The sequence below is a fragment of the Panthera onca genome, chromosome X (assembly GCF_046562875.1).
Source record: "Panthera onca isolate mPanOnc1 chromosome X, mPanOnc1 haplotype 2, whole genome shotgun sequence".
Lineage (NCBI taxonomy): Eukaryota > Metazoa > Chordata > Mammalia > Carnivora > Felidae > Panthera > Panthera onca.
The window spans coordinates 105,953,874-105,978,962 of record NC_138357.1 but is presented as its reverse complement, the minus strand read 5'-3'; positions in this window follow the sequence as shown (position 1 = coordinate 105,978,962).

Here is a 25,089-nt window from a genome sequence, read left to right as displayed (position 1 = left end):
CACAACCAAGAATTCTCTACCCAGCAACGGGATGATTCAGAATGAGAGGAGAGTAAACGAGTTTCCCAGACAAAGAAAAGTTAAAGGATGTCTTCACCACTAAACCAGGCTAACGATAAATGTCAAAGGGACTTCCTTAAGTGAAAAACAAAAGACCATAATTACAAGAAAATTGTGCAAGAAAAAAATTTCACTGGTAAAGACACGCATATAACAAATGCAGCATATCACTTATAAAGCTAGTAGGAAGGTTAACAGACAAAAGTAGTACAATAAATTCTATCTAAAGCATTAGTTAAGGGATTCACAAAATGAAAAGATACGAAATATGACAACATATACATAAAATGTGGAGGGGGAAGTAAAAATGCAGTGCTTTTAGAATGTGTTTGAACTTAAGCAAACATCAACTTAATGTAGACTTATATACTTAGAATGTTATATATGGGCCTCATGATAACAACAAAACTAAAACCTCTAATGTAGACACAATAAATAAAGAGAAATGAGTCCAAGCATAACCCTAAGGAGTGTCCTCAATCACAAGGACAAAGAACAATGAAGAAAGGAACAAAGAAGAATTACAAAAAACAGAAAACAATGAATAAAGTGGCAATACATACATTCCTAATGGTAAGTATTTTAAATTTAAATTGTCTAAATATGCCAGTCAAAAGACACAGGGTGACTGAATGGCTAAAAAATAAAATGTATCTGTATGCTGCCTACATGAGAGTCATTTCAGGCCTAAAGACATACCTACTGAAAGTGAAGAGATGGAAAATATTCCATGCAAATTAAAGTGAAAATAAAAAGCTGGGTAGCAATACTTGTATCAGACCAAACTGACTTTAAAACAAAGACTGTAACAGGAGACATTGGAGGGTATTACAGAATGATACAGGGATCAATCCAAGATGATAGATGGTAAATATCTATGAACCCAACAAAGAAGCACTTAAATATATAAAGCAAATATTAACAGACATAAAGAGGGAAATTGACAGTAATAAAATAAGAGTAGAGGACTTTAACACCCCACTTATATCAATGGATAAATCATTCAGACAGAAAATCAATAAGAAAACAGTGGCTTTGAACAATGCATTAGATCAGATGGACTTAAAAGATAATGTACAGAATATAGCATCCTAAAAGAGCACAACAGAATACACACATCAGGGCACATGGAACATTCTCCAGGATAGATCACATAATAGGACACAAAACAAGTCTCAATAAATTGAAGAAGAATGAAATCATATCAAGCACCTTTTCTGACCACAATGGCATGAATCTGGAAATCAATTAGGAGGGAAAAAAACTAGAAAAAATACAAACAAGGAAGCTAAACAACATGCCACTCAACAACCAATGAAGATATTAAAGAGGGAGTCAAAAATATCCGTACACAAATGAAAATGGAAACACAATAGTTCAAAATCTTTGGGACACAGCAAAAGCAGTTCTAAGCATGAAGTTATAATGACACTGGCTTACCTCAAAAAATAAGAAAAATATTAAATGAAAAATCTAACTCTACATCTAAAAAAACTAGAAAAAGAAGAAACAAGGTCTAAACTTAGTAGCAGGAAGGAAATAAGAAAGATCAGAGAAAAATAAATGAAATAGAGACTAAAAAAATAAAAAAATATTAATGAAACTAAGAGCTGGTTCTTTGAAAGGATGATGTTAACAAACCTTTAGCCAGATTCATAAAGGAAAAAAAAGAAAAGAGGACTTAAATTTAAAAAATCAGAAATCAAAGAGAAGTTGCAACCAACACCACAGAAATACAAAAGATTATAAGAGACTAAAATGAAAAAATTATATGCCAAAAAGTTGGACAACCTGGAAGGAATGGATAAATTCCAAGAAACATACAATTTTCTGAGATTGAATCAGGAAGAAATAAAAATCTGAAGAGACGAATTTCTAATTTCTTATAATGAAATTGAATAGCTAATCAAAAAGCTCCCAACAAATAAAATTCCAGGACCAGATGACTTCATATGTGAATTCTACCAAACATTTAAAGAAGAGTTAATATCAATCCTTCTCTAACTCTTCTAAAAAATAGAAGAGGAAGGAAATTTTCTATGTTCACACTATGATGCCGTCATTATCCTGACAGCAAAACTAGACAAAGAAACTGCCAAAAAAGAAAACTCCAGGCATATATCCTGAATGAACACAGTTGCAAATATCCTCAACAAAATATTAGCAAATCAAATTCAATATACATTAAAATGATCATTCACCACAAAAAAGTGGTATTTATTCCTGAGATACCAGGATGGTTCAATATCTGCAAAACAATAAACATGATACATTACATTAATTTTTAAAGTATCGGGAAGACTGACAGCTTACTGTTAAACAGAAACAGAAAAATGTAGGGAAGATAAACTTGAGTGAGCTACTTAAAGTCCTGAGAGTGGGTAAATGCTACAATTGTGTGACTTTAAAAAATTTCCTCCAGGGGCACCTGGGTGGCTCAGTCGGTTAAGCATCCAACTTTGGCTCGGGTCATGATCTCACAGTTCGTAGGTTCGAGCCCCACCTCAGGGTCTTTGCTGATAGCTCAGAGCCTGCAACCCACTTTGGAGTCTGTGTCTCCCTGTCTCTCTGCCCCTCTTCCAGTCATGCTCTGTCTCTTTCTCTAAAAAATAAGCAAACATCTAAAAAAAATTTCCTCCAAAAGAACAAAATGAATGACATTTATGTTTTAAAGCAATCCAAGACTTAGGGGAGCATGGGGTTAGAAAATCTTCATTCAAATATTACTAAATGGAATTATTTAAGCAGAAGAAAAACGATTCCATACGGATAGAAGTTCAGTAATGCATAAAGGAATAAAGTGCTCCAGAGAACATAAAGGGACATTTGAATTAACATCAGTGTTTTCAAAAGACAGAAGTGTATTTCTTTGTTGCATCACAAAAGTACATATGGGGTAAGAACTGCAAGGCTGGTAGGCAATTCCATGGATCCCACTCCATCTTTCTGCCCCATGACAACCAACATTTCGCAAACATTAAAATGAATGAATTAATCCATTAATCACACCCATGTTCTTTCCAAGATAAAGGAGGGATGAAAAAATTACTTCTCCCTTGTACTAACTGGAACAGAGCATTAACCTGTCCTAACTAGAACAAACAATTTTTATTTATGTCCCATTGACCAGAACTTGGTTATAAAGACACATTCAGCCATAAGGAAGGTGAGAAATGTAGTCTTTATACCAGACAGCCATGTGCCTCACTAAACATCAGGGCATCTAGTACCAAGTTAGAAATTGATAATAGGCTGATCTGGGGGAACACCTGGCAGACCTGCAACCCAACTACCCATGAACTTTCTTTCTATAAAATCATATCAACCTATTTCCAAGAGAACATACTCAAAAGTACCATATAGTTACTACATCTCAAAATCTAAGCTCAGTCAGTGTTAATCACCTTTTCCCTCAGATTCATATCTAGTATTTACTTTCTAGACATGTTTCATGACCTCTGATTATTTACTATAAATGGATGCAGTGTTAATAGAACTAAAATGAAGTTCCCATTCAATAACAGGAAAATAAGAAACACAAACTAGTCATTGATTCTTAGCCATTATCAAAATCTGCAGGGCAGGGACTGCAAAAATTGCATATCATAACAGTGCAGTGGCTCCAAGTCCCCTTGGGTGTCTTCTCAGAGCACTTTTTTTCTCTATTTTCCTCTATGGCACCTGTCTTTTCCCTTTGGGGGCTCTTTCTTTCCTTTTCTATTATCTTCCATGGCCAAATTTGAAGCATAGTGGGAGAGCTTTTGCAGCTAGCTTCATGCTGGTGCAGCTTCACTGGCCTAGGGATTGCTTTATGGGTTAAACAGTTACAGGATGTTTTCAGTCCTAGCTTGTATTTTGTGTTTGTTTTCTTTTAACATTTTATAGTAAAAAAAAAAAAAAAACTTCAAAACTGTATGATTTCTGGCCTATTTGCTATAGGCCAGCTCCAAATCTAGACATGTATTTAAGCCTTAAGACTCTAGTCTTTTATTTACTGGCCTCCAAATTATTCTCAACCCCTGTCACTCTGATTAACAGTATGGCTATTAACAGAGTGGCTATGTGAAACCCCAGACTTTAAAGGTTCACTGCCCTTGTGTCAGTATATCCTTCTAAAGCTACCCTTTGGTACTACCCCTTATACAGAATTTTTTTTTCTAATATGTAAACAAATTCTGGAAATAAATAACTTAGGGCTTTCTAATCTTCAGGTATTCCAGCACTTTCTATCTTATAACACTTTAAACTCAATGTGTGGTTTCCAACTCATGGTCTAAAATAACTACTGAGCTTTAGCCATCACATCTGCATCCCAGCCAGAAGAGACAACTTTACTGAAAATGTAACCTTGAAGTTAGAAAGCCATTGAAAATTCTATTATTTTTTAAAAATGGGAGCATCAATGAGCACTGGGAGAAAACTAGCAGTCTTTCCCAATGTTACCCTTTGTTTTATGTTGTTTTTTTGTTGTTGTTTTTTCTTTTTTTAATATTTATTTTTGAGAGAGAGACAAAGAGTGCACACACAAGAGGGGGAGGGGCAAAGAGATAGGGAGAGAGAATCCCAAGCAGGCTCCCATCTGACAGCTCAGGAGCCCCACGGTGGGGCTCAATCCCACAAACCATGAGATCACTACCTGAGCTGAAATCAACAGTCAGAGGCTTATCCAACTGAGCCACCCAGCTGTTGCACTTTTTTTATTCTTAATTGATCTAACAGAAAATAGTTTCTTCGAAATTATAATAGCAACAACGTATTCAGTTGCATGTGCTATTACATGTAATCAAATTTTCCCCATTCTACTTACTCATTTCATTTCCTCTGTTTTGGTTTTTCAGTTAATAAAATTCTACATTTTAATTTCACCTTATCACTAGTAAAAGCTTTATCAACATTGTATTTAAAATACATTGTTTTCCTAATTTCTTATGATTTTTACTTTCTTAACATGGTCATTTATTCTTTGAGTATTCTTGATTAACAATAAAGGCATTTAAAGTTTAAGTGCAGCTTTTGCTGTTTTCAATATATTCTGGTATGAAGTGTTCTACATTATTTTACAGGTACTTATTAATTTCCCTCCTTATATTTACTTTTTGATAAAATAGTTATCTAGGAGTATATGTCTTCACTTCAAAGTTGCTAAGAATTACAGGAAACAGATATACATGGGAAGAAAATATTCGTAAACCACACATCTGACAAAGAACTGGTATTGAGACTACATGAGGAACTCTTCAAACTTACCAGTTAAAAACAAGCCAATTAGAAACTGGGGGAGACACAAAAAGACATTTCACCAAAGAGGATATGCATATGGCAAAAAACTTAATACTATGTGTCATTAAGGAAATGCAAATTAAAACCACAATGAAATTTCACCATATACCTATCCGAATAGTGAGAAAAAAAGCCCCGAAAAGCATAAAACAAAAAATAAACAATGACAGCACCAAATATTGACGAATATACTGAGAAATTGGATTACTCATACATTAATGGATCACTTACACATTACCACTGCTGGTGGGAATATAAAATAGTGCAGCAACTCTGGAAAACAGTTTGGTAATTTTTTTATAAAATTAAACATGCAACAATCATAGAACTGAGCAATTACATTCATGAGCATTTTTACCCTAGAGAAATAAAACCTTACAGTCACACAAAAATTGCTACACAAATGTCCATCAAATCTTTATTCATAAAAACCAAAAATTGAAACAACCCAGATAACTTTCAATGAGTGAACAATTAGACTGTGATCAGTCTATACCATGCACTACCACTCTCTAATGAAAAGGAACAAATTATTGATATGCACAACACTTTGGATAGATCTCCATGAATTTAGCTAAATGAAAAAAGTCAATGGCTAAATTTGCATAATATAACAGTCCATTTAGATAACAATCTTGAAGTGACAAAATTACTGAAATGGAGAACAGACTTGTTGCCAGAGAATAAGTATAGGTGGGGTTGAGAGGAAGGAAGTATGAATGGTAACAAAAAGACAGTATGAGGGATCCTTGTAATAATGGAAACTGTATCTTGACTTTATCAATGTCAATAACCTGATGATGATATTGCATTCCAGATTTGCAAGATGTCATAATTGGGACAAACTGTGTCAAGAGTGCAAGGGATCTCTCTATATTTAATTTCTTACAGTTACATATGAATCTACAGTTATCTTTAAAAAAAAAGCTTTAATTTTAAAAAGGCAAAGAATTATCCTGATGAAATTTTCGTCCTGCAAAGATAATAAAAGGTATATAAGGTCTATAAGTTTAAGGCTGTGCACAGCATGATGGTTTGATTTACATATATTGTGAAATGATTACTACAATAGGTTTAGTTATCCTTCATTTCATATAGATAAAATAAAAAGAAAACTTTTCTCCTTATGATGAGAACTCTGAGGATCTACTGTCTTAACAACTTTGCTATATATTACAGAAGTAGCTATAGTCGTCATGTTGTACATTATTAATCTTTTATTTATTAATAAATAGTACTTATTAATCTTTTAACTGGAAGTTTGTGCCTTTTGATCACTTTCCTCTAATTCCCCTTTACCCCACCCCACCTATGGTAACCACAAATCTAATCTTTTCTTTTTATTAGTTGTTAGTTTGTTTTTAGGTTCTACATATAAGTGAGATCAAACAGTATTTGTCCCTAATTTATTTCACTTAGCATAATACCCTCACGGTCCATCCATGTTGTCACAAATGGCAAGACTTCCTTATTGTTTGTTTTTTTTTTTTACAGGTGAGTAATATTCTATTTATATATACCACAATATATACCATCTATTTATTTAGCCAGTCATCAAAAGACACCTAAGTTGTTTTCATGGAAGAAGTAAAACTTACCACTATTTGCAGATGACATGATACTCTATACAGAACACCTTCAAGTCTCCACCAAAAAAAATGCTAGAACTAATACACAAACTCAATTAAGTCACAGGATACAAAATTAATGTCCAGAAATCTGCTGCATTTCTATACACCAGTAATGAAACAACAGAAATAGAAATTAAGGAATCAAGCCCATTTGTAATTGCACCAAAAACAATAAGATACCTAGGAACAAATCTAACCAAAGAAGTAAAAGACCTATACTCTGTAAACTATGAAACATTGATGAAGGAAATTGAAGATGACACTAAGAAATGGAAAGACATTCCATGCTCATGGAATCAAAGAATACTGGTAAAATGTCTATGTTACTCATGTCTTGACTATTTAAATAATACTGCTGTGAACAAGGGGATGCAGATATCTTTTCAGATTAGTGTTCACATTTTCTTCACAAATATTCCCAGAAGTGGGATTGCTGGATCCTATTAGCTCTATTTTTTAATTTTTTGAAGAACCTCCATACTGTTTTCCACAATGGCTGGACCAATTTATATTCCCACCACAGTGCACAAGGGTTCCCTGTTTGCCACATTCGTTCCAGATAGTAAAACTATTTAACATGGTACACAAGGCCTGAAATCATCAAATTTTTCTCCTTTCCTGACATCCAGTCTCACCAAATGACTGATTTTTCTCTCATCAAGGTAAACCTTTTCCCTGTCATTATTTCTTCCTGGAGTGGTACTGTTCTTGCCCATCTCCCCAACCCATTTTCCTACTTAGCTTCCAAGACTTATTCAAATGTTATTACTTTCTCAGTAAAAGTCTTCTTCAGGCACCCTAGGCAGTAACCAACAGTTGTTCTCTTTTTCACTGCGCTCCTATAGCATTCTCCACATTGTTTTTATGGCTTATTACTTGGTACCGGAATGATTTATTTGTATGACACTCCTAATAGATTGAGGGCAAGGGTCTTGTCTTAATTTATCTTTGCATATTCAGGATATAGTTTAATGTTTAATTCAGGACTTAATAATTGATTAGTCCATACATTGTCTCAGGCATCATTTTGAATATCCATGTCTTATTTGGTACAACCATATAGGTAAATTGTGGAACTGAACTGAATCTTTATTTTGCAAACATACATTTCAAATCAGTGATTGCAAATGATGTTGGTTTTCTACTACCTCTGTTGGACAGCAAGTTTCTTTCTAGAGTATGCTTGAAGGTGCCACATCTTGATGAGAAGGTGAAAAGTACTCTGTTTAATCAGTGATGTTATGGATATGAGGAGTTTGATAGTTGGAATTTTGCACACAATTTGCTATTACCAGTCTTGTTTTCCTAGATGTGTTGTATCAATTTCTTTTATATTGTATTTGTGTTTTTACAGATGCCAAATCCAAGAGACAGAAGAGAGAAATACAGCTAAGAATTTCTGATCAAAAATATGTTTAAATTGAATTTTTCTAACATGTAAACTATGCATATGTTGGAAAACACGCACAGAATACACATTTTACAATCAAATTGTGCTATAGTCATTTCTGTTCTTATGTGATTGATCTAACATCATAAAATTCTAAATGATTTGTTACCAAGTGATGGTTTGTGAAAACAGAAGGTTTATTAAAATAAAAATTCCTAACATTCTTTTCAAAAGTACAAGTAGGAAAAGGAAACCAAGTAGAAACCAAGAAAATGACATGATAAGAAAAAGCATGACATGCCCATAGATTAGCAACTTTTTATAGTCATTTAAATGCCATAAGGATGAATTATTTATAAATACTCAAAATCCCTTATCTGTAGGTTTTTCAGTTTATATTCCCTTGATTCACTGCCTAAAGGGAATATGATAGCAAAATAGTAAAATCCCTGGATCTACGGCCATGCAATAGTTTGCACAGATAACCTGTGCACTCCTTATGGGTAATATGGACTTCAATAGAAGTCTCAAAAGACTACCTCTTGCAAGTGTGTTTCGATTTCCATCCACTTACTTCACAATCTAAGTTGACAACAAAATGTTATCTCTTCAGGAATATTTAGAATGTGTCCTTCCATTTAACATTTGCTTTTCTTTCTTGCTTTTTTAAGTACAACTACAGAAAATGGAGAAAATCTTCAAAAGCAATGTTTTTAGTTATCAAAAAGTGAATGGAAGGGTACTTGACAACATTCATAAATTTGGACTAAATATTAAAAGGATACGGCCTCTAAGTGAAGAAATATTTATAATGGAAAGATTAAGTGAGGCTTCTTCTTTGTCATTTCTGCAAGTAAAATATTAATTTTGAAATCCATTCAATTCCCAATCATATAGTATTTAGTAACCATTTATGAAGTACCAGTATTGTTCATAGTACTATTCTATATAGTTAATAGATGTTTAAACCAATTAAAAATGTATAAACAATGTAAAAAGTAGCTGTATTTATAACTGGTTCTCACCTAAACATCCTCCACATACCCAGAAGCCTGATGGAAATTTACAAACTGAACATGTTTACAATCTGCTGACCTCAAGATTTCTGTTTACTCTGAGGTCTAAGGCACTACCCTCATTACAATAAAATGTGAAATTCCTATTAATAAATTTGCTATTTCTGCCAAAACAACAATCACAAGGATATGGTATTTAATTATATTGAAATAATCCAGGATAATATACTAGACTGAGCCTAGCTATAAATATGCCTCCATAAATACATTAACACAATCTCATGGCTTCTTTTATTGGCCTATCTAGTTGTGACCTTGGAAATTAGAGAAAATGACCCCAAACTGATCACACCCAAAGCAAATAGTTTTTGATGGTAAGAGAAAAAAAAATGAAGCAATAGGCTATGCCTCTGAAAAGCAATCAAAGTATGATTTTTTATAGAGGTAGGGCCATGAATAGTCCTGTTTTGAAAACTGGGTAAGTATTACAGAACAAATTTGCATATGCTTGCAAATTTTGCATATTTGTATACATTTACCACATGTCTTCTAGTATGTATTTTCTAGGCTAAAAGGTGACTGTGTTAGCACTATATATGTAAATAAACTTTACATTTGATTTAATATCAAACCTTACAGGATATTACATCTGGGAAAAACATTCACATTATTCGATCACATTCTCCCATTCCACACATGGAAAAATTATCTTCACATTGCCCTTATCCCAACACAGACCATTATTGCCAGTTGTTACAGACATTTTTTAGCAGATATAAAACAAGAAGAAAGCAACAGACATGAAAAAACCTTTAAATAAATACCCCTTCAAAAGGTTTTTGTGATATAGTACGTATCAAAAACATCTCATTAAAAGTATTTCTCATTTATAATGAATTCAACATTCTTTGTTACTGAATGTTTACTCTGGGCCAGGCACAGTGCTAAATTCTAGAGATTTCGTGTGATTAAATCAGAATTTCTTCTTTCATTTAGCTCAGAATTTAGAGAGAAAAATAGGCTTCTATCCCCTTATGATTTTTCAAAGTGCGATGAGAATTCAGATGATGTAACATTTAATTTCATAAAATGTATCTGGTAACCTTTATTGCTTTATGATGTGCAAAAAACTTTCACATACATTCGTGAAATTCTCACAACTCTGTGGAGTTGGTACTATTGTCATTGCAAGAATTATAGATAACCAAGAATGTGATTTAAGAATAGACATATATGAAATTGAGAATACCACACGCTTATCAAGAAAATAATGTATATTTAACAGAAAAAGAAGTTTTTAATTTCTAAGAGGTTTATATCATTAAAAGTTTAATTAATCTTATACCATATGAATTATGACATTATTTTTAGAAGGCTATTTTCTACTAAAACAAAGAAATCTCCAACAATTATCAAGGCATTGTTATTACATTCTAGGAAATGGTTAGAGAATGGGGTTTTAGTTAAACTGAATTACCATTTAACTAAGAATCCCCTGTGTGTTAAATAGAACAGCCTAAGGCAAGGACACTGATGCAAAGCTATGGGAGCATGTGGCCCAAAACTCTCTCATGAGTGGACAATAATATTGCTTGCTCTCGCAAGTTATTTCTTTTTAGAAATATAGCACTTACCAACCACAAATCTTTAATATAGTGAACACAGCATCAACCACAAAGTTGAAAGAGAGGTCAGAAATCATAAAGCTTAAGTTATTGCTTCTGGCATTCTAGCAGACTAAGTAACCTGAACAAAACCTTTCAGTAGAAAAAAAAAACAAAAACAAAAACAAAGACGCTGGAGAAAATATTTAAAAATATTTTTAAATACATCCAAGAATTGAAAAACTGGTCAACAAATATCCAGAGGCCAATAAAATAAATGTAAGCTAGAACTGAGAAGAAAAATAAGTTGAGGGATGGCTTCCAACTTCTTAACACTTGACCAAAAGGTCATCTTGAACTCTGGTTTTCAGATCCTCTCAAGACCCAAAGGAGAATAGGCAAATCCTAGGAGTCAGCCAAGTTGGGGTATCTAATAGGAAATAACCCCCATATAGAGCTAGGGCTCAAGGAACTATACCTTCAAAATAAGACTATGCTGGCAGGAAGCCAGCCTCCCTCCCCACTCCCTGCCTCAAGAATGAAAGAAAAATGTCCCACTGAGCTCTGGCATTGAATGCAGGGGAAGAAAAATAAATCCTCCTTGAAAATTTGTAGCCAAAATCCAGCCCTTATGTGCATTTGTAACCTGAATTCCCCTACATGAGTAGTCTGAAAAATCTCTAACCAAGAATTTAAGGGGTCCAGAGCTGGTAAAACCTCCTAGGTAGTCCGCAAAAGAAAATGAAAATGCTTTTTGGATAAGCTCACCTAAAACCCAAGTTTCAAAGGATTTCCAGAGGTAAAATTTCTAGAATTATGAGCTCAAATTCAAAAATCACAAAACGCAAAATGAAACAAAGTATAAGAAGGCATCAGACAGTGGAGTCAGACCTGTTGATACTCCATATACTTGAATTATTACAAAGAGAACAAAAATAAGTATGATCGTAAATTTCAAAAATAAGTGATTAAATGAGGTAAATGAGGAAATATAAAAATGAACAGATCTAAAAATATCTGTATTTAACATGAAGATTTAAAAAATATAATATTGAATATTAAGAGTTCAATAGATGAGAAAAACATGCTTGATAAAATTTAACATCAATTTTTAATTTAAAAGTGATCTCAAAAAAAGAATAGAAGGAAACTTCCTTACTTCAATAAAAGAGAACTCCACAAATCCTATAGTAAAAATCACAATAAATGGAAAAACATGAAGACTGTTGCCTTTAGATTCAGGAACATGATATGACTCTTATTTACACATTATACTGAAGTTAAAAGCCAGAATAATTAGCGAAGTAAAATAAATGATTAGAAAGGGAAAAACAAGATTACTCTTTTTCTCTGATAATAGCACTCTGTTTATAAAGATCATCTACAGATTTTTTAATTACACATAAGAAAGTTTCTAAAATCTTGCTTGATAAAAATATAAAAATCAGTTGCATTTTTAAACAATAAGAGTAAGCAGATACAAAGTGGAACTTTTTCCATTTTCACATATATATTCAAAGTAGAGCATACACTTCTATCCACAGTTAAACAAATATTAACAGAGTGGAGAACCATATAACTAACGTTTAGTCACAAAGTAGAATACTGTCAGCAGTGAAGTAACCCCTTACATACCCCTCCTTAATCATAACTACTTCCCTCCCCCTAAGTGTCAACACTGTCCTGGTGTGGAGCCAGGATAATAAAATAATTAAAAATAGAATTAAAATAATTATAATATAAAATATATAAATTATGTATACAAATATAACTAAAATAATTAAACATTTTAAAAATATTTTTTAAAATTAAATAATCAAAAAGGTAATTAAAATAATTCTCTTATTTTCACTAGTTTTAACATATATGTAGGTATGCGTAGACAGTATAAATTAGTTGTGCCTGGTTTTCCTCTTTATGCAAATATAATCATATTAACAAATTCTTTCATGTTTTACCTCTTTTGTCACGGTATCAATAAGAAAAGGATAAATAATTCAACTGAAGAAATGGGCAACATACCTGGAGAGGGACTTTGCAAAAGAAGAAACTCAAGTAATGAATAAACCTATAAATAATCAGATGATCAGTCTCATTACTAACCAATAAAATACAAATTAAAAACATGAGATGCCATTTCATACCCAACATAGTGGGGGAAAAAATATCAAGCATATGTGGGGATATGAATTAACTAGAACCATTATGTACTGTGGTGAGAATGTAACTTGGTATAGCCACTTTGGAAAATGAACCAACTTTATAAAGTGCAACTGGAAATGCACATATTCTGTGTTCCAACTTTTCTACTTTTAGGTAAATAACAAGTAATAAGCAAGTAAATTCTTGCTTCACTAACCATGATGTATTCATATAAATTGTTCTTAGCAGCACTGGTTTTAGAGCAAAACTTAGAAAGAACTCAAACGCAATAGTAAAATACATAATTAAAATAATATATGAATTACAATATACAAATACTATACAATTTAATACTATACAAATACCACAAAATTTATGAATTATAGTTACAAATCATGATGGTGAATATCAATACTAACATTTCTGGGCCTCAGACTCTTTGTCTATAAAATTAAGGGTTTTCACAGAAGAGTGATTTGTACTGTCCCTTTCACGCAAACTGAAAAAAAGATCCTCTAAGAACAAATTGTTAATAATCATAAAAACAGATTCATTAAAGAAGAATTCAGGATGTATTATCAGAAGTTCAGTGATATCGTTTATGTAATTTTTCACTGAACCCTCTTTTTAGTGGGATCTTTTGTCTGCAGATGGAGGAAGAGTCTGTAGTGCAAGGTTATGCCCATGCAGAATACTGGCCAAGGTGGGTTAAAAATGTAACTCGTCACAAGATTTTACCAAGAAATGCTAATCATTAGAAAACCATCTTGAGGAAGTGTCTTGTCAGGAGAGAAAATCTAAGTCCAAAGCTGAATAGAACAAGAGTGCTGAGAGGACAGAGAGGCAGTTGATGAGTAACATGTGGAGAAGGTAATCTCAAACACCCTGTATGCTTTTGTCGAAATATACTGAAAGAGGAAGCTCGAAGTCTGAGTAAGCTGGTTTTATTTCTGTTAGGCGTTTTTCCTTATATTGGCAGAACAACACTATACATCTTACATGACTCTATATAAATAAAATCAACTAAATCCATTTGAGAGGTTGGGGTGGGTAAGAGGAAGGATTTTCACCAGCATTACAAATTGAAAATTAATTTCCAATTACCTCTCCATTTTTGAGAAACTGATTACATGATCAGTAGCAGAGGGGAGGCACTTGAATAACATAGTAATATGGAGATTATATTTAAACAATGGAACATGGACCATTGCAGTAAAATATCTGCTTTCTCCTTTATGACTTTTTTTTAAAGTTTTTATTTATTTATTTATTTATTTATTTATTTATTGAGAGAAAGAGAGAGAGAGAGAACGAACGAACGAACACTAGGGAGGGGCAAAGAGAGGGAGAATCCCAAGCAGGCTCTGCACTGTCAGTACAAAGCATGAAGTGGGGCTCAAACTCACAAACCTTGAGATCATGACCTGAACCAAAATCAAGAGTCAGACACCTCTTTTATGACTTTTAATCAAGTATCAATAATTGGACATTCAGGTCAATTTGATTCTTTATACTAGGACACAGGGATCTTTGTAACCTTACATTCTAAGGAATCTCTAACTCTATTTCTCAGCTGCTGGCGACTAGATTACCAGGCCATACTTCATTGCTTTGCACCTACAACCATCTTTGACCTTCATCATTGTGAAAGCAGTTGGTTTCTCTAACCTCATCATTCTCTCTCTCATTCCTGGGTCCAGACCAAAGAGGTGATCTTCGAATTCGCCATTCTGGACCATTTTTGTAAAGTGATGATGGTCAGATCAAATTATATAAAATCCTGTACCAGACACCATGATGTATCAAGTCTAATTTACTATTATCCTTATCCTTATCCTAGGTAGACAGTATAGATATAGTAATTCAATATCTTCATCTCTGCAATAAAACACTGGAAGATAAAAGCCAAATTTAAGTCAAAAATAATTTAATATTTAATTTTTCAGGAGTGTTGAGTTAATTTCCCCAAAGGCAGAGACTGAGATGGGAATTCTTGAACAAGTAATCTAGGGAGGAGTGTTCTCAGGTGAAAGGAAGTTAAGGAAGCAGACACAGCAAGAAAAATAAAAATTAAAAAAAGCAAGAATGTGGTTTAAGCTGGAGTCTACATTGAGCATGAAACTTACAGGGAGTCCTGGAACAGGAACTGCACCACAGAGTAGGTAATGCCATTTGTATGCCCATATCAGGCTGCTTCTGGGTATGAGGGTGGCACTAAGTGTAGGAGAGTAGGTTCATCTCTCCGGCAAGATGAAGGCAAATCTTCAGAGACAGGCCAGCTATAAATGTTAGCAGCCAAACGTCACAGCAGCTGAAGGATAGGAGCAATAGCCAGACAAAGAGGATGTTGATATGGTGCCAGGAAGGTCTACTAGAAGCAGAAAGAAATTTTCTAGAAACACTTTCACTGTTTACTGGACCATGGAATTGGTATAATAAAAGTGGCCAAGTTTGAATTCTGCACAATATATTGCTTGATACTTCACAAGCATATTTCAATTTATAAGAACAAAAAAGACTAGATTTTTAGAATAACTTCAGTTTAAAATGAGATATAATCTACACTTTTAGGGCATAACTTCTAGTAAGATTGCACTGAGTAACAATACTTGTAAACTGAATCACTGACGACTGCCAAGTGGAAGAGACTGTACCAATACAAATTCCAACATTTTGAAAGAGTTGACAGAATAATGAGGATTTGCAAGGGTTTAAGATTCTTGTATAATTTCTGAAATATTTTATTTATAAAACACAAGTAAATCAAATTTATCTGACCAAAAAAGGGGAAAACTTCAGGAAGAGAGGTATTTCCTCTGAGAACTCTGAATAGAAACATAGAACTTTTCTCTCAAAAAAAAAAAAAGTCTAAAATCAACATTTATCAACGATCCCAAATCACATATAGTTTTAAAACCACCTACTACTGATAAGTTTTGTAATCATATATGAGCAAAAGAAAGCACTAATTATTATACATCAACTTAAAGCCAAGCAACAATGTTTGGCTGCAGCTAAGGCTACAGGTGCTACCCAGTCTTACTGCAAGGAACTTGACTCAGCTGTTTTCCCTTCCTCCTGCCTCATGTAAATGAGTGTGGTCATCTTCCCACACACCTAAGTAAAGGTCTGGGAGCTTTGCACTTCCGCTATTTCTGATGACACCCTAAGCACTGCTCCATTCTACTGGGCTCACTTCCACACATTCTTGAAAACAGTAGTAATTTCATTGCAAGGGGAAAGTGGAGGGCATCAGTATTTGTTGAGTATCTTTTAGAACATAGGAAATGTATATATGTTTTCACCAAGCAGTAACTTTCCACAACCATTATCTTTTAAAATAACCCTATAAATTGTATCCTCATCTGAAAGCCAAAAACCTCAAGTTAGAAGATAAATAACTTGCCAGATGTCTCCCAAAGAAGAAATGAATGGACAGATATTGGAGCCCAAAGACTGGCCTCTTTAAAAATCTGTGCCCTATATAGCCAAATTATGGAAAGAGCCTAAATGTCCATCAACTGATGAATGGATAAAGAAATTGTGGTTTATATACACAATGGAATACTACGTGGCAATGAGAAAAAATGAAATATGGCCTTTTGTAGCAACATGGATGGAACTGGAGAGTGTGATGCTAAGTGAAATAAGCCATACAGAGAAAGACAGATACCATATGGTTTCACTCTTATGTGGATCCTGAGAAACATAACAGAAACCCATGGGGGAGGGGAAGGAAAAAAAAAAAAAAAAAAGAGGTTAGAGTGGGAGAGAGCCAAAGCATAAGAGACTGTTAAAAACTGAGAACAAACTGAGGGTTGATGGGGGGTGGGAGGGAGGGCAGGGTGGGAGGGAGGGCAGGGTGGGTGATGGGTATTGAGGAGGGCACCTTTTGGGATGAGCACTGGGTGTTGTATGGAAACCAATTTGACAGTAAATTTCATATATTAAAAAATAAAAAATAAAAAAAAACATTAAAAAAAATTTTTTAATTAAAAACTTTAAATAAAAAAAAAATAAAAAAAAAAAAATAAAAATCTGTGCCCTATTATACCAGCTGTTCCCAAAGTGCAGTCCCTGGACCAACAGCATCACCTCAGAATTTGGTGGAAGTACAAGTTCTTGTACCATATTCCAGACCTACTGGTCTAGACACTGGATATGTAGGCCCAGAAATCTGCATTTTCACAAGTCCTTCAGATGAATGTGGTGCATGCTGAAGCTTGAGAATCTCTATCCCACAGTCTATTTCCTTTTATCAGTGAAAAGAAAGAGATGATGTCTATGATTCAGCTTTAGGTACTGCTTCCTATTAGAAATTGTATGTCCTACGGACCCCAAAGATAACCCTGAACGTGGACTTTGAAAAGTTTCTGTTAACAAGTGTGTTCAAGGTTTTGTTTATTTTTCTTGAGGCTGGTAAACAGGTCTATTTCCTCATCAACCTGAGTCTTTCCAACATTACCACACTTTTAACCTAATGCTTATTTCTTCATTCATTCATCCGTGCAGTCTTCCATGCAGCAACTATTATTGGAAAGCATTTCACATGTCAGGTATTGTGCTAGGCATATTAATGACCCCCCCCCCCAAGAGGTCCATGTTCTAATCCGCAGATTAGAACTTTGAATATGTTATGTTACATGACAAAGGGAATTTAAGGTTGCAGATAGATTTAAGACTTTGAATCAGCTAGCCTTAAAACATTGAGATTTTCATGGATTATTAGCACTTAAAAATGAAATAATTAGATATAAATCTTAAAAACACACAAAATCTATATGAGGAAAACTACTAAACTCTGAAAAAAATCAAAGAATAATTAAATAAATGGAGAGATAATCTGTGTTCATGGATAGGAAGACTCAAAACTGTCAAGGTGTATTTTCTTCCCAATTTGATCTATGGATTCAATACAATCAAAATCCCAAAAAGTTATTTTATGTATATCAACAAACTGATTCTAAAATTTATATGGAGAGCAAAAGACAAAAAAGAAAAAAAAGCTAAAACACTATTGACAGAGAACAACAAAATTGGAGGACTAATGCTACCTTGCTTTAAGACTCAATATAAAGCTACAGTAATCAAGATAATGTAGTATTGATGAAAGAACAAATTAATGAAACAAAATTGAGAGCCAGAAACAGACCCCCATAAATATAGTTAACCAGTGTTTAACAAAGGAGCAAAAGCCATACAATGAAGCAAAGACAGGCTGTTTAATAATTGGTGCTGGAACAATGGGACATCTACATGCATAAAAAAATTAATCTGGACACAGATCTCACACCTATCACAAAAGTTAACTCGAAATAGATCATAGAGTTAAATGTAAAATTCAAAGCATGTAATTTCTAATAAGAAACATAGGATAAACCCTAGATGACTTTGGGTTTGGTGATGACTTTTTAGATATAACACCAATGACACAATCCATGAAGAAATAAATGATAAGCTGGACTTCAGTAAAACTAAAAATTTTTCTCTGTGAAAAGTAACATCAAGAGAATATGAAAACAAGCCACAGACTGGGAGCAAATATTTGCAAAAGACACATCTGATACAGGACTGTTATCAAAAATGCACAAAGAACTTTTAAAACAATAAGCAAACAACCTTAAAATGTGCCAGAGACCTCAACAGACCCCTTACCAAAGAAGACATACAAATGGCAGATAAAGATATAAAAAGATGCTCCACATCTGGAGCGCATGGGTGGCTCAGTTGGTTAACTGTCAGACTCTTGGCTTGGGCTCAGGTCATGATCTCATGGTTCCTGAGTTTGAGCTTCGCATTAGGCTCTGTGCTGACAGTGCAGAGCCTCTCGGGCTTCTCTCTCTCTTTCTCCCTTCTCTTTCTCCCTCTGTCTCACCCCTTCCCCTGCTTGCTCTCTCTCTCTCTCTCTCTCTCTCTCTCTCAAAATAAATGAACTTACAAAAAAACTTTAAAAAAAAAAAAAAGATGCTCCACATCATATGTCATCAGGGCAATGTGAATTAAAACAATGAGAGAGCATGAAGCACACCCAGGAATGGCCAAAATCCAAAACACTGATGACACTAAGTGCTGATGAAGAAGTGGAATATCAGGAATTCTCATACACTGCTGTTGGTAATGCAGAATTGTACAGCTACTTTGACAGACAGTTTGGCAGTTTGTTACAAAATTAAACATTGTCTTATCATACAACCTAGCAATTGCACTCCTTGGTATTTACCCAAAGGAGGTGAAAACCTATGTCCACACAAAAACCTGCACATGGATGTTTAGAGCAGCTTCATTCCTAACTGACAAAATTGGAAACAGTCAAGAGGTCCTTCAGTATGTGAATGAATAAACTGTGGAAAGCCCAGAATGTTTTCAATATTAAAAATAAATGAGCTGTCCATCTGTGAAAAGACATGGAGGAATGTTATATTCCTATTACTGAGTGAAAGAAGGCAATCTGAGACTATATACTGTAGGATTCCAACTGTAGGACATTCTGGAAAAGGTCAAACTGTGGAGACAATAAAAGGATCACTGGTTGCTAGGGAGAGGGGAGAGATAAATAGGCAGAGCACAGTGAATGTTTAGGGTGGTGAAAATACTCCGTATGATATTATAATGATGAGTATATGTCATTATACATTTGTCCAAACTCATTGAATGTACAACACCAAGAGCGGACCCTAAGGTAAACTATGGCCTTTGAGTGATTATGATGTATCAATGTAGGTTTATGCTTGGTAAAAAATGTACTATCCTGGTGAGTAGTATTGATAATGAGGGATGGTATGCATGTGTATGGTCAGGGGGTATGTGGGAAATCTCCATTTTACTCAATTTTATTGTAAACCTAAAACTACTCTAAAAAATAAAGTCTTAAAAAACTTAAAAAGTCCTATTTAAAGAGGAACTTTACATCCCTTAACAATCAGTTTCTTCCCTAGCATTTCTTTCGCCAATGTGAGTGTGTGGGAAGAGGAGCTGTTTTTCTAAAGGCTTCTAAATGATAATTTTTTCTAGCTACAGATTCTGAAAAGCATTTAAAAGCAGTTTCCTAGTGTACTCTCCTGGATGACATCTTTCTCTTGATGTAGAGGAATGACTTTCTTAAAAAGTATTTTTAAACAGTTGCTCTCCCCAAGGCAAAAATGCCTCATTCTCATGTCTTTTCAGCTTCCAGCCAGCCCCTTTTCACCCTCCATTTTTCCCCAAGTCTTTCAACACCACTGATACAATTTCCCAATATTTTATTAGGTGGGCTGGATGAAATGAAATATTTTATTCTATGTTGCCATCCATTTTGAAATTATAAAGAAAAATAGGGGCCTGGGGGGCTCCGTTGGGTAAGCATGATCTCAATGGTTTGTGGGTTCAAGCCCTGCATTGGGCTCTGTGTTAACAGAGCTTGCTTATGAATCTTTGTCTCATGTTCTCTCTGCCTGTACTTGCTTGTGCTTTCTCTCAAAAATAAATAAACATCAAAAAATTTTTAAAAGGAAATTATAAAGAAAAATATTCTAGGTAATAAAATTCATTTTTTTTCTGGGTTCAATTCCATTGAACATTCTAATTAACTTAACCATTTCTGTTTTCCTTCTTTTTTAAAAGAAACACAAAAAGCACAAATCCACATGGTTGGATATAGAGATATTAAGATTAAAAATGGATGTGCTTTAAGTGTGCAACAATTAAAAATAAAGAAAATAAACAGTGTCCTGGAGTTTTACTGTAACACCCACAGTAGCAGGAGAGAAGTGTGATATTTACTAAGATCTTTCTTGATATTTCACCAAACTGTATAACATAATTTGAATTTCCCAGGCCTTGTTAATAATGCAGGAACCTCATATTTGTACATAAACTTCTTTCTGAAGAGTTCAAATCTCTTCCATAACATTTTGTCTAACCATGACAACATTCCACTCAGAAATCTTAGTTATTTATTTTTCCCCAGTGCTACAAGTGAGAAAATGAGACCTAAAGACTAAGGATATCTGACAGCCTGCAAAGTTGTTGAATCAAAGCTATGATGCATCACTTAAGTTCCAAACCAATTATCAAATCAGCTTTGATTCTTTCCTAGGTTAAAAGTTAACATTTACTCTTTAGAGGTTGAGAAACTTACTCTTCTTTCCGTGACTGGATATAGCTTCCTGTGTGAAACAACTAAAAATAAGGCAAAGTGTGTATTTAAAAAATGGTTTAGACACTGTATAGCAGTATCAGAGAACAATGATTCCTAAGATAAGGAAAACCAATGGGATAATACCCTGAGTGTACCAGCTTCCTACCAAGAGAAAGTTTCCTGGCTATAACACAGGGATTGAGAGCACTTGCAGAATGCAAAGGCCACCATGATTTGAGGAGATGGAGCTAGAATCTAGTGATACTAGGGCAGCGAGAGCCTTCAGACAGTATACCAGAAGGGAAGAGCTTCACAAAGAAATTCAGGGACATGCAGAAGGTCCCCAAGTCATCTTCTAAGTAGAGATCAATACACATATATGAGGAATTATCTGAGGTCAGGCAAAGGCCTGTTCAGAGACAATTCTCTATGGGTCTCTTCATTAGTCTACCAAGGTTTGCATAACAAAATACCCAAACTGGGTGATTTAAACAACAGAACTTTATTTTCTCACACTTCTGGCAGCTAAAAGTCAGAGATCAAGGTGCTAGCAGGCTTGGTTTCTCCTAAGGCCTCTCTCTTGATTTGCACATGGCCCCCTTCTTGCTGTGTCCTCCCATGGTCTTTTCTCTGTGCATGTATATTCCTGGTATCTCTTTCTCTTCTTTTAAACACATAAGTGATACTGGATTAGAGCCTTACTCTTAGGACATCATTTAACCTCTATTATCTCTTTAAATAGATATAGTCCAAATATAGTCACATTAGGTATAAGGGCTTCAATATATAAATGTTGGGGGTTCATCATTAAGTCCGTAACAGTCTCTTCAGATCTTCCAAGCAGATTCACTAACTGCCTCTGTTAGGCATTTTGAGGAGGTTTAAAGAGTCAACTGTCTTGTAAGGTAGAAATAATGTCTCCCTTGGAAGTAAAGTAAAGGTATACTTATTGTCCAGTACAGACTATCTAAATTCACCAAACTTAGAGTTCACCTCCTGTAATGTAACCTAGTGCATGTGCCGGAGTCACCTGTTTCTCTGTACACTGTGAGAATTGGGGCTCAGAGAGGTTAACTCTGTTCAGGATCTTACAGCTCCTGACAACATTTATGATACTCTGGCAGCTAAGTCGTCGGCTTGAAGTAGAACAAACGCTCAGATTCCTCACACATCTTCAAAAGAACTACCAAAGAGAATTAGAACAATCGCCATATCTCCCACAGGGCCAGAAATAGTTTATGGTCCTACCAGTCAAAATGGAAATCTGTAGGGTTTAGGGGAGAGGACTCAGAATAACATGGATACAATAATGGAGAAAATTTAGCCTTAGATGAAAGACTGCTCTAGTCCCAACTAACAATGCTTAAAAGCAAGCCTTGAAAGGATCAAAGAATTTCAAAGTAATTTAAGTGCAACTCAGAAGAAATTTCCAAGAAAACCCAGGGCCTGACAAGGTAATATTTGGCATTTCTGACATTCAGTAAAAATATGAGTAGGCTTGCAAAGAAACAGGAAAATATTATCCACAAAAGGAAAAAAATAGATCAATGGAACACATCCAGAAATTATACAAAATGTTAGAATTATGAGATAAGGACTCTAAAACAGTTATCGTAACTAATGCCAAATGTTCAAGAAGACTGAAGAAAAATTTAGCATATTAGAGACACGCTTACAGAAATTAAAAATACAACATCTGATGCAAAAAAATACATTACGTAATATTAAGAGATTAGCCACTGCAGAAAAAACAAAAACAATAGTGAACGTGAAGACATCCTGTAGGAAGTGTCCCAAATAAAACAGAAAAAGACTGAAAAAAAATGAGCAGAGTATCATTGAGCTGTGGTACAATATCAAGTTATCTAATATATATGTAAATGGAGTCCTCAAAAGTGAGGAGGAGTAGGGTGAACAGAAAAAGATATATTTGAAGAAACAATGGCCAAAATTTTTCTAACTTTGAGAAGAAGTATAAACCCCAAATCCACAAAGCGCAACAACCCACAGGCAAAAGAAACATCAAGAAAAATATACCATGGCACAACACAGTCAAATTGTATAAAACCAATGATAAGGAGAAAAATCTTAAAAGGAGCTAGAGACAAAAAAAGACATTGCATACAGGGGAACAAAAGTAGTAATTACAGCAGAATTTGCACGGGATTCAATGCAAATGAGAAGACACTGGAGCAGCATCTTGAAAGCAATGAATGGAAGGAAGGAAGGAGGGTAGGACAGTAGGGCATCAACCCTGAATTATACACCTAGCCAAAATATCTTTCAAAAACAAATCTGAAATAAAGACTTTCATACTTATAAAATCTGAGTGAAGTAAGTCCCCATCCAGACTTGCATTGCAAAAAAATGTTAAAAGAATTTGTCAGGTAGGATGAAAATAATACTAAATAAAAATCTCTATTTCCCCAAAGGAATGAAGAGGACTAGAAGCGGCAAATACAAAGATGCGAAAAATTATTTTTTAATAGTCTTTAAAATATAATTGTCAATTAAAGGCATTAATAATAATAATAATAATAATAATAATAATAATAATGTAGGGTGTCATTTACAGCATATATAGAAATAAAATCCATAAATACCATAGCATAATGACCGAGACAGGGGTAAATTTTTGGAAGGTTCTTATACCATAGATCAAATACTATAGTGTTAACTTAATGACTAGGATAAATTATATGGAGATATATATATAGATATACACACACACACACATATATATATATACCCTATAAACCCTGAATCAATCACATAAAAAGAAGAAACATAGCTAAATAGCCAACAAAGGAAATAAAATCATAAACTCATTCCCCCCCAAAAAAGGAGAGGAGAAAAATAAACAAATAATTGATGCATGTAAACACAAATAGAAAGATGGTAAATTTAAACCATCAACAGTATCAATAATCACATTACATTAAGTGGTCTAAATATCACAATAAAAGATAGAAATAGACTGAATAGTGTAAAAAGGTAGAGTAAACCATAAGCCAAACCAAGAAACCCACTCTGAATATGAAGATAAAAGTAGGTTCAAAGTAACAACAAAAGATATATTACACTAAAACTAATCAAAAAGCCAGAGCAATTAAATTAATACCCGAACAAGTAGATTTCATAACAGAATATTCTTTAGGGTGAATAAGAGGCTGCTTTGAATACTATATCCCTGAAGAATAACAAAATGTGGTCAATTACTAACTCAAATTTGAATTCTGGTCACTATCCTTTTTCTTTTCTGACCTTTATTTTCCTCAGATGTGTGGTAAGGGATTTAGACTAGAAGATTTTTAATTCTCGTATGTTATTAGAAGTCTGGCTTCTTAGCAAGTTTTCCACTACTGAAAATTATCTAACTATATGAAAACTCATGGATAATGCCTTTGATGATATTTATGAATGGTATAAAATATGGCTGTTACTGTCATCAAATCTCTTATAAAAGTGGAATTCTAGGTTTTTATATCAGTAACCACATTTTTTATAAAAGTTTATGAACTACTGAATAAAATAAAGATCTTACAACAACTCCACGGGAGTTTTGCTGGTGAGTCCAAAAAAAAAAATTGAAAGTCCAATTAAATATTTAAAAAAGTGTTGGCTTTTAAATTTATACATTGCTAGGTAGACCTAGAAGGAGATGAGGAAAACCTGTTTCAAGACTAAAATCAGATCAAAGATATACCCTCAACCAGGCAGGATAAATTGTTCAAATGTATTTTAGCAGCTGCTAAAGCAACTAGAGATACAGAGGAGATAAAACAAAAGAATTTCAAATGATCTTATGAAGACTAATTAATAAATTGTACGGTTTTAAGGTTATATATTT